We start from the raw sequence: 12813 nt of genomic DNA, 5'->3' as shown, positions 1-12813 counted from the left end.
GTTGGAGATATAATCTCAAGTTAATTATTCAATTGAACTCGTACGATAGAAAATGGAATGATCAGATCGCTCAACTACAAGAAAAGTAGTTTCGTCTGGCTTCACAATCCCAATGAAGTATTTCAGTCGTTAACCTACTGGGTCTCGGAAAAAAACCCAAGGTTAAAGGAGAATCGACTCTAGAAAACTAACTACTATCACACATAAGGTGTGAGGATTAGTTTTCCAGTTGCTAGATTTTTTCTTATATATAGTTTTCAAATTAGTGTTTGCAATCTAAGTTACCTTGGTAACAAATTCAATCCATAAATGCCGCTGGAGACATTTAAATAACAAAGCTAGTACTCCCCCTAAAGGTGAGATAGGTAGATTTTCAATCCGCACATCTTTGTTATTTCCCATTGTAGTCCAAATAACTACAATCATCATATGATATGTTTTTCCCCCTTAGTCAATTCTTTACTCTTTCGTTAGATATAACGTTTAAGCACAATTTTCCTTTCCTAAGTGATTACAAATTACTTGTTTACTCCATATATTTCTCCCCCTTTTTGTCACAAAATGAGAAAGGTACGAGAAAATACCAAAAACCGAAAGGATCTTACAATCTAAAAGAATTGTACAACTTATAAGAGTTAAGCACGAGGGTTTCACATACAACTTTAGATAACCAATATCAAAAACGAAACTACAAGTAATTTGGTTTTAATATGTTATCAAGGAAACAATTGCCCGAAGCAATTTTCCCTAATAGTTTAACAAATTGACTAAGAAAACTTAGCTCCCTTGCTAAACCAATTGCACAAGTACAATCGCTTGTTTCGATAAGACCAAAATAAAGATCAGAATTAACTTTCTTTTTCTCATCAGGAACTAATTATTCAGACAATAGCTTAGACCTTTCGCTTTAGACAAGACAAATACTAGGTTAGTTAACTAATATTTCTTGTCAAGGCATAATTAGACTTGAATAACCGAATCCTTTACTTTGATAAGTCTAACTAAGATCAGAATTAACTTAGTTTCTCTTATCCGGAATCGAATTGTACTAAACAAATGATTCCGTATTTTGTTAATCCATAAACAACAAACCAAAAAGATTAAATTGCACATTTTTTTTCTTAACCGGAAGCAATTGAAATGAAAATAGACACTAAAGCACCGCAATTGCACCGAAATTTAATTAAATCTAAAACAATTGATACCAAACAATAAAGAAAGATATCCAAACCAGTTTTTCTTAACCGGAAATAATTGAATCACACACACACATCCATCCATACATACACACATAATGGAATAAATGTCAATTATACCGAATTTTGTTAAGCAAAAGCAAAATATATGTGAAAAGACGATGGTAACCAAATATACCTCAATATAAAACTTCTCCACCTATAAGTCCTTTCTCCGAAAGTGATTGTCTATGGACTGAGTCGAGACACTACAACTAATAGGTTCACACTTCGTGTGATCGTCTATGTATATGAGATCGAGACAATACGACAATAAGATAACTTGTGTGATTGACTATGGATACAAGATCGAGACAATACAACAACGAAGTATGTTTGCTTGATAATAGGTTCGGACATAACCAAACACAATAGGATTGCTATCAAGTAAATAGGAATTAAAGTTTGTGTATTTTACTTCTAATTATAATAAAAATAATTATAATTGCGGAAATAGAAAAGTAAAAGACACAGGAAGATTTTGTTAACGAGGAAACCGCAAATACAGAAAAACCACGGGACCTTGTCCAGAATTGAATAAGTTCAGGATTAAGCCGATATACAAAATCTAAACCAACTTCGTACAGTTGAGACCAAGCAACTAAACCTATAGTTCACCTAGTTCTGTCTGTATACCTGCGCCTCCAACTTGCAATAAGTCACGCACTTGGAACAATTCCTTTGGTTCGTATTCCAAACAGTAAAGGAACAACAAATCTGTTCGGTAGCAACTCTTTTCCAACAAGTGATATGAGTTTGACAAAAGGCTCTTCCTTTTATGCCAATAAACTCCTTTGTCAGGTTCTTAGATATATCCAATAACAACTACCAAAGTAATTGTCAAGACTTTGCAATCAATACCTCGAATCATAAAGAAACGTATTGATGCCGATCTACTCAACTAATCAATCAAGGTTATCACAAAGATAAACCGATTATAGTTGGATCCCCATCCGATCAAGTTTTGTGCACACCAAACATTATGAACCCAAATCAGAAGTCTTCTTCGTTTTCAAATCTTCTTAGATCTTCAATAAACACCTGCACACAATCAACTTGAATCTATTGTGATCAATCACATACAGAACGGAGTCTGTTAACAATGGATTATCACAAGACGTCTTTAGATCTACAAACAGTCTAAAGATCCCCGTCGAAACTTCGATCTAGTTTGAGTGAATATTATATCAGAAGAGAAGATTCTCAAGCATAAACAAACTAGGTGCAATCAAATTTCAACAACCATTAGTCAATCAAATCAATTGAAAACTAATAATAAACTGCAATTATCTAGTTTCCCAACAACGGTACTCGTGGAGCTTCCCAATCCCAAAGAAGTCTTTAAAACGAGCGGTCGTAAGAGATTTCTACTAATTAGGGTACTTTCCTCTCCGAACAGACGGCTCCACCTGTAACAACACAACTAGGTAGTTTTGCTGGCTCTGAGGATTAGTTTGCTTGACATGTAAACTTCAATATTTATAGACCAAGGAAGTTTGGATACCAAGGAATTTCCAAAACCAAAAATATTCTCAAGATATGCAATATACTTCCAAATTCGGTTTCCATAATTCCAGGAAACGCTTTGTCCAAATATTGACCGAAATCTCAGTAGAAAATCTTCAATTAGTAAATGCACATTACTAATTTTTATTTTCTAAAGATATGCATTTTAATTGCTGGAAATTAAAAGCATATAAAACTAAAAACCTTAATTAAAAGATTCTCAATTTATTTCGATCCGGGATTCTCCTTTAGTTATTAAGGAATATCTTTGAACAATAAAAGATAAGAGTTACTGTATAGTTCAAAGTATGTCGACATCTTTACTTTGTAAATCCTTTTTCATATTTACAATCTTGGAACGGATTTTCCATACTTCCAAACGAGTTTAGAATTGGTTCATCTGATTTCAAAGAACTATGTGATTGATCAAAAAAATTCAATCACCATTCATGTGTTTAATGGTTGTACCAAAAAAAAATTCGGTTCTACCTCCAAGTGGCTACTAGGATCGGTCACATTAGTTTCCAAAATATTGTTAACTAAGTACCAGGATCGGTTAACACTTATTTATGGTACTTACTTGTGATCGGTTGCACAATTTATAGGATCGGTCACACCAATTACTAAAACTTGTTAACCTACTACAAGGATCGATTACACATCTTGTGATTAGTCCCAACCAAGTTCTAGGATCGGTTACCGAATGACTAGGAATGGTCACACCAATTACAAATATCGATCATACCATCTCAGTTGATTACTTAGGATCGGTTTCACTAATAAAAGTCGTACCAATACAAAAGTCATGCCTTGTGAATAGTTTTATCAAGATACATAAACAAGGTATGAGCGGTTATACTAAACACACATATTGATAATCCAAAGATTTGCAATGAATAACAATACCAGTAAGCCTAGCGATTTCCCCTTCGATTCATAAAACAAGTTTTATGAATTGTATTTCCCTTAAACGAATGTAAATTTTTTTTTCCTAAGACGAAATCTTCACCCATATCCATACACATAATCACAATAGCATTCATACGATTATGTCGATGTCTTATATACGAAGTCCAAAAGATAGACGTTATACTTCGTATTGTAATTCCTTAATACTATGTCTAACTAGAGTATAATCATTCACAGCTTCACAGTTATGTTTTCAATATGCACGACTTGAAAGATACGTTAGGAATGAAACGGTTCAATTCAAATATTACTAACCTCAAGTGGAAGGATGATTTCGTCGTTGTAGCTCTTTACTTTCATCACATTCTTGAAGTCTTCATGTAATACTTGTAAGTCTCATATCCTAGTAACTTTCTAGATAACCTATACGAAGTTGACTCTAGTAAATAATCAAGCGACTCTTTAAATGAGTTTTGATTCACTAAAATATGAAAATCAACCTTGACATACCAACGCTTGGTGGGTTCAACCGATCTATGCTCTAACAATCTCCCCCTTTGTCAATTTTAGTGACAAAAGTCTTACATCATATGGATAAACAAATTACAAGAATTCATTACACATACGCTTGATTCCAAGTTTCAACAACACAATAACCTGTATACATTCAGTCCATATATGTCGTTGTTGGCATTATAATAACAAAGCTAATACCCCCCCCCCCCTAAAGGTAAGATAGGTATATTTTTAATCCGCACGTCTTTGTTGTTGCCTTTGTAGTTAAGATAACCACGAGTATCAATATGATATGTTACTCCCCCTTAGTCTATGCTTTACTCTTTCGTTAGATATAACGTTTAAGCACCATTGTCCTTTCCTTAGTGATACCAATCACTTGTTTACTCCATATATTTCTCCCCCTTTTTGTCACAAAATGACAAAGGTACGAGCAAATAAAGGACAGCCCGAAAGGATCTTACAAATCTCAAAAGACATGCAAAACCTATAAGAGATAAGCACAAGGGTTCCACACACCATTTTAGATAACCAGCATCAAAACCGAAACTACAAAGTAATTTTGTTTTGATATGTTACCAAGGAAACAATTGCCCGAAGCAATTTTCCCTTATAGTTTAGCAAATCAAAAATTGACTAAACACCTTAGTTCTTTTGCTAAACTGATTGTACGAATACAATCGCTTGTCCGATAAGACCAAAATAAAGATCAGAATTAACTCTATTTTTCTCATCAGGTTCTAATTATTCAAATAATAAATTAGACCTTTCACTTTTAAACAAGACAAGTACTAGGTTAGTTAACTAGCATTTCTTGTTAAGGCATTCGATTAGACTTGAATAACCGAAACCTCCACTTTGATAAGTCTAACTAAGATCAGAATTAACTTAGTTTCTCTTATCCGGAATCGAATTGGACTAAACAATTCATCTCGAAAACCTTTTTTTTAATCCATAAAAAATTCATACAAACCAAATAAATCAACTTGCATAATTATTTACCTCAACCGGAAGCAATTGAAACAAACATAGACATTATAGTACCGCAATTGCACCGAAATTTCGTAAGCCTAAACAATTATACCAAACAATAAAGCAACATAACAATAGTTTTTCTTAACCGGAAATAATTGAATCACACGCACATCCATACACAAATAATGGAATAAACATCAATTGTACCAAAATTTTGTTAAGAAAAAGCAATAAATATATGCAATAAAATCAGGCTTTTCTTAAACAGGAAAACGATTAACTAACAAATTCGTTACCTCAAGTTCCGCATCCTCTTCACCCCCAAAAGATATGTCATTGAGCGCAAGTTCACATTAGAACTCTACCCCCTTGTGTTTTCATCCTCTCGCAAGACAAAAGAACAACAACAAAAACCAACTTTTACTGGAGAAAGGTTAAAAACCGGTTTTAACTAATGCGATGCAAAAGTTGAAACCCTGAAACACATATGCTTTTATGCTAAACCAAAAACGATTCAACACATTGTGACTTTTTCACACATGAGTTTCAATCAGAACCCCTTATGATCCTTTGATAAAGCCTACCAACATGGGATAGAACTTAATTCTTGTAAATCAAAAAGTCACCCAAACCATAAGGGTTCACACCATATGAGATCGAATATCAAGGTTATAAAAACCGAAATCAAACATCCCATAAACATACATAGCAATAATATAAAGCATTCAAGCACGGGCTATGTAATCGAAAACTATCACAAGAAAAATTATAAAATAATAATTTTATTCATAAATAATATATAGTTTTATTCAAAAATAGACCTTATACAATTTATTGATAGAAATCAAAAACTAATTAAGTATTACAGCATATAACTTAATCCCTAGTGGTGCTCTTGTTGTTCACTGAGGTTTTTTCATTGTTCAAACTTTTGAAGCATGTCTCAAGAGACTTGTCTGCAACCACTTCTTGTTTCTCAAGTTTTTCAACTTGAACCTTCATATCAGCAAGATCAGCTTTTGTTTCATCAATCTTATCTTTGAGCAAATCTTGATTTCGAACCGTTATTACGAGGTTGGTTCTTAGTTCTTCAAAACCTTGGATATAGTCAATCATACTATCCGAACGAATCCACTTGGATTTGGTTGGATCTTGTAAACTGTAAGACAACAGACATGACTCATCTTGTGATCCAACGGAGCTATCAGAATCATAATCAGACATGATTTTTGATATGTTTTTCATCTTGTGACTCATCTTGTGATCCAACGGAGCTATCAGAATCATAATCAGACATGATAATGACTCATCTTGTGATCCAACAGACATGATTATTGATTCCTTGACAATCCTCAACCTTTTGAGCTTCCTACTTATTAGCCTTTGTGACACTGTGAGTTATTGGAGGCATGATCGGTTATTTAAGTAGGGATTGATCAGGGTTTCAGAATATATGCAGGAGATAGTTTCTCTTAAGAAGAGACAACTCTCGGACCGAAAATATCAGGAAATTCCGAAAATATCAAAAGAATATATTATATTTCCTTTGTCCGAACTTCTCATGCTGGAAGGTTTATCAAAATTCGAAAATTCTAAATAAAACCTATTTTTGGAATATCATGTTAAACATGAACAATTTTTAGACAGACATGGATTCGCAGCCATCAATACAATGTCACAAATTTTTCTGATAAACAAACACACGAAAAATTTTCTCTAGTTTTATTGTGCTTTTCTCATCCGTAATTAAGAGCACGACGGAGGATGAGAGTGCACAATTTTAATACAACTAAGTTGTATTGGAGTAAGCTCTTTCTAGCTTACAGCGAGTATCAGAAACATAGTTCATGTTTCTCTTTGGGAATTTCTTCCCAAAATATTTTCTCCCAGGATAATGATCTTTTCTAGCTCTAGAGATATGATCATGTGGAGAAGATGTACTGATGTGAGAATTTTCAGGGATAAATAAATCTCTCTTAATTCTATCAATGAGATTTTCATAAGATTTTCTCATTTTAAGAATTTCCTTATGATGCACATCAGTATGATTATCTGAAACAATTGTCGGAAATTCCTGATTGTTTCATTTGGCAGAGATTATCTCTTTCCATTTCTCCTGGAATCATTCTTCATCAAAACAAGAATTGTTTCGATATGGGTGAGGAGGAACCTTTTTCCAGAAGCAATTATCAACTCTTTCTTCTGATTCTTTTGAGTTGATTTATCGGATAGTGCTATATTTTATCTTTCTACTGAGGAATGGTCTTTCAGTTTTTTAAGACTAGAAACTTCTTTCAAAAAATTTACCATGTATTTTTAAGAAGTATAAGTTTCCTGTCAAGTGACTGAAAGTTGTATTCCTTAAGATCATGCTTACGGAATCGGTTCAAAGTTTCCTTTGGATAAGATTTCGTCTGATCATCAATAGATGTAGAAGATGGTTTCTCATCCTCTTCTGACTTGATGTAGTTGGGCAAACTACCATCATTTTTATCTGTTTCAGATGTGACTGAACCGGTTTTATCACAGTCCGTAAAAGTCGAGCAAGGACTTTTAGTTTCCTCATTATCAGAAGAAATCACAACAACATCATTAGTCAGGGTCATGGGACGTCTCTCTTTATCTTGAATAAGAGATTTACCAAGAGCTTCTAATTTTACAGTGAGATCCATATTCTCTTTGGCTAGAATATTCAGTTGAATGTCTTTATCTCTGATCTCATTCTTAAGAAGATTTGACTCTGTCTTTAATATCAACACTTTTGTAGACAGAGATTTTATAGGCTTTAGGAGTTTTACCAACTCTTTATCAGCATCTTCTTTTCCATCAGAGAATGACTCAGATGTTTCGCAACTCCTGGATCATGAGTCAACGAAGTAGTAACATCTTCAACATTTGAGTATTCATACTCTTGCATAACGTTAATTGAATCAGACATAGATTCAATTTCTTATAGGTTGGATCGCACCAAACACAAATTGTTAGATCTTTTCGTGTTTGCCTACTATGATACCAATTGAAAAGACGAGGGTACCCAAATATACCTCAATCTAAAACTTTTCCACCTATAAGTCCTTTCTCCGAAAGTGATTGTCTATAGACTGAGTCGAGACAATACAACTAATCGGTTCACACTTCATGTGATCGTCTATGGATACGAGATCGAGACAATACGACAACAAAATGACTTGTGTGATTGACTATGGATACAAAATCGAGACAATACAACAACAAAGTATATTTACTTGATAATAGGTTCGGACTTAACCAAACACAATAAGATTGCTATCAAGTAAATATGAATTAACGTTTGTGTATTTCATTTCTAATTATAATAAAAACAATTATAATTGCGGAAATAGAAAAGTAAAAGACACAACAAAATTTTGTTAACGAGGAAAGGGAAAATGCAGAAAAATCCCGGGACCTTGTCCAGAATTGAATACTCTCAGGATTAAGCCGCTATACCAAATATAAACCAACTTCGTATAGTTGAGATTAAGCAACTAAACCTATAGTTCACCTAGTTCCGTCTGTATCCCTGCGCTTCCAACTTGCAATAAGTCACGCACTTGGAACAATTCCTTTGGTTCGTATTCCAAACAGTAAAGGAACAACAAATATGTTCAGTAACAACTCTTTTCAAACAAGTGATATGAATTTGACAAAAGGCTCTTTCGTTTATCCCAAACTCCCTTGTCAGGTTCTTAGATCTATCCAATAACAACTACCAAAGTAATTGTCAATACTTTGCAATCAATACTTCGAATCACAAAGAAATGCATTAATGCCAATCTACCCAACTAATCAATCAAGGTTATCATAAAGATAAACCGATTGTAGTTGGATCCACAGCCGATCAAGTTTTGTGCACACCAAAGATTATGAACCCAAATCAGAAGTCTTCTTCGTTTTCAAATCTTCTTAGATCTTCAATAAACACCTGCACACAATCAACTTGAATCTATTGTGATCAATCACATACAGAACGGAGTCTGTTAACAATGGATTATCACAAGACGTCTTTAGATCTACAAACAGTCTAAAGATCCCCGTCGAAACTTCGATCTAGTTTGAGTGAATATTATATCAGAAGAGAAGATTCTCAAGCATAAACAAACTAGGTGCAATCAAATTTCAACAACCATTAGTCAATCAAATCAATTGAAAACTAATAATAAACTGCAATTATCTAGTTTCCCAACAACGGTACTCGTGGAGCTTCCCAATCCCAAAGAAGTCTTTAAAACGAGCGGTCGTAAGAGATTTCTACTAATTAGGGTACTTTCCTCTCCGAACAGACGGCTCCACCTGTAACAACACAACTAGGTAGTTTTTCTGGCTCTGAGGATTAGTTTGCTTGACATGTAAACTTCAATATTTATAGACCAAGGAAGTTTGGATACCAAGGAATTTCCAAAACCAAAAATATTCTCAAGATATGCAATATACTTCCAAATTCGGTTTCCATAATTCCAGGAAACGCTTTGTCCAAATATTGACCGAAATCTCAGTAGAAAATCTTCAATTAGTAAATGCACATTACTAATTTTTATTTTCTAAAGATATGCATTTTAATTGCTGGAAATTAAAAGCATATAAAACTAAAAACCTTAATTAAAAGATTCTCAATTTATTTCGATCCGGGATTCTCCTTTAGTTATTAAGGAATATCTTTGAACAATAAAAGATAAGAGTTACTGTATAGTTCAAAGTATGTCGACATCTTTACTTTGTAAATCCTTTTTCATATTTACAATCTTGGAACGGATTTTCCATACTTCCAAACGAGTTTAGAATTGGTTCATCTGATTTCAAAGAACTATGTGATTGATCAAAAAAATTCAATCACCATTCATGTGTTTAATGGTTGTACCAAAAAAAAATTCGGTTCTACCTCCAAGTGGCTACTAGGATCGGTCACATTAGTTTCCAAAATATTGTTAACTAAGTACCAGGATCGGTTAACACTTATTTATGGTACTTACTTGTGATCGGTTGCACAATTTATAGGATCGGTCACACCAATTACTAAAACTTGTTAACCTACTACAAGGATCGATTACACATCTTGTGATTAGTCCCAACCAAGTTCTAGGATCGGTTACCGAATGACTAGGAATGGTCACACCAATTACAAATATCGATCATACCATCTCAGTTGATTACTTAGGATCGGTTTCACTAATAAAAGTCGTACCAATACAAAAGTCATGCCTTGTGAATAGTTTTATCAAGATACATAAACAAGGTATGAGCGGTTATACTAAACACACATATTGATAATCCAAAGATTTGCAATGAATAACAATACCAGTAAGCCTAGCGATTTCCCCTTCGATTCATAAAACAAGTTTTATGAATTGTATTTCCCTTAAACGAATGTAAATTTTTTTTTCCTAAGACGAAATCTTCACCCATATCCATACACATAATCACAATAGCATTCATACGATTATGTCGATGTCTTATATACGAAGTCCAAAAGATAGACGTTATACTTCGTATTGTAATTCCTTAATACTATGTCTAACTAGAGTATAATCATTCACAGCTTCGCAGTTATGTTTTCAATATGCACGACTTGAAAGATACGTTAGGAATGAAACGGTTCAATTCAAATATTACTAACCTCAAGTGGAAGGATGATTTCGTCGTTGTAGCTCTTTACTTTCATCACATTCTTGAAGTCTTCATGTAATACTTGTAAGTCTCATATCCTAGTAACTTTCTAGATAACCTATACGAAGTTGACTCTAGTAAATAATCAAGCGACTCTTTAAATGAGTTTTGATTCACTAAAATATGAAATCAACCTTGACATACCAACGCTTGGTGGGTTCAACCGATCTATGCTCTAACAATCTCCCCCTTTGTCAATTTTAGTGACAAAAGTCTTACATCATATGGATAAACAAATTACAAGAATTCATTACACATACGCTTGATTCCAAGTTTCAACAACACAATAACCTGTATACATTCAGTCCATATATGTCGTGTTGGCATTATAATAACAAAGCTAATACCCCCCCCTAAAGGTAAGATAGGTATATTTTAATCCGCACGTCTTTGTTGTTGCCTTTGTAGTTAAGATAACCACGAGTATCAATATGATATGTTACTCCCCCTTAGTCTATGCTTTACTCTTTCGTTAGATATAACGTTTAAGCACCATTGTCCTTTCCTTAGTGATACCAATCACTTGTTTACTCCATATATTTCTCCCCCTTTTTGTCACAAAATGACAAAGGTACGAGCAAATAAAGGACACCGAAAGGATCTTACAAATCTCAAAAGACTTGCAAAACCTATAAGAGTTAAGCACAAGGGTTCCACACACCATTTTAGATAACCAATATCAAAACCGAAACTACAAAGTAATTTTGTTTTGATATGTTACCAAGGAAACAATTGCCCGAAGCAATTTTCCCTATAGTTTAGCAAATCAAAAATTGACTAACACCTTAGTTCTTTGCTAAACCGATTGTACAAATACAATCGCTTGTCGATAAGACCAAAATAAAGATCAGAATTAACTCTATTTTTCTCATCAGGTTCTAATTATTCAAATAATAACTTAGACCTTTCACTTTTAAACAAGACAAGTACTAGGTTAGTTAACTAGCATTTCTTGTTAAGGCATTCGATTAGACTTGAATAACCGAAACCTCCACTTTGATAAGTCTAACTAAGATCAGAATTAACTTAGTTTCTCTTATCCGGAATCGAATTGGACTAAACAATTCATCCCGAAAACCTTTTTTTAAGCCATAAAAATTCATACAAACCAAATAAATCAACTTGCATAATTATTTACCTCAACCGGAAGCAATTGAAAAACATAGACATTAAGTACCGCAATTGCACCGAAATTTCGTAAGCCTAAACAATTGATACCAAACAATAAAGCAAGATAACAATAGTTTTTCTTAACCGGAAACAATTGAATCACACACATCCATACACAAATAATGGAATAAACATCAATTGTACCAAATTTTGTTAAGAAAAGCAATAAATATATGCAATAAAATCAGGCTTTTCTTAAACAGGAAAACGATTAACTAACAAATTCGTTACCTCAAGTTCCGCATCCTCTTCACCCCCAAAGATATGTCATTAAGCGCAAGTTCACATTAGAACTCTCCCCTTGTGTTTGTCATCCTCTCGCAAGACAAAAGAACAACAACAAAACCAACCTTTACCAGAGAAAGGTTAAAAACCGGTTTTAACTAATGCGATGCAAAAGTTGAAACCCGAAACACATATGCTTTTATGCTAAACCAAAACGATTCAACATATTGTGACTTTTTCACATAGTTTCAATCAGAACCCCTTATGATCCTTTGATAAAGCCTACCAACATGGGCTAGAACTTAATCTGCTAAATCAAAAAGTCACCCAAACCATAAGGGTTCACACATATGAGATCGAATATAAGGTATAAAAACCGAAATCAAACATCCCATAAACATACATAGCAATAATATAAAGCATTCAAGCACAGGCTATGTAATCGAAAACTATCACAAGAAAAATTATAAAATAATAATTTTATTCATAAATAATATAGTTTTATTCAAAATAGACCTTATACAATTATTGAAAGAAATCAAAAACTAATTAAGTATTACAACATATAACTTAATCCTAGTGGTGCTCTTGTTGT

Source organism: Papaver somniferum, chromosome 6 (assembly GCF_003573695.1).
Source record: "Papaver somniferum cultivar HN1 chromosome 6, ASM357369v1, whole genome shotgun sequence".
NCBI lineage: Eukaryota > Viridiplantae > Streptophyta > Magnoliopsida > Ranunculales > Papaveraceae > Papaver > Papaver somniferum.
Note: the sequence above shows the minus strand (reverse complement) of the source record.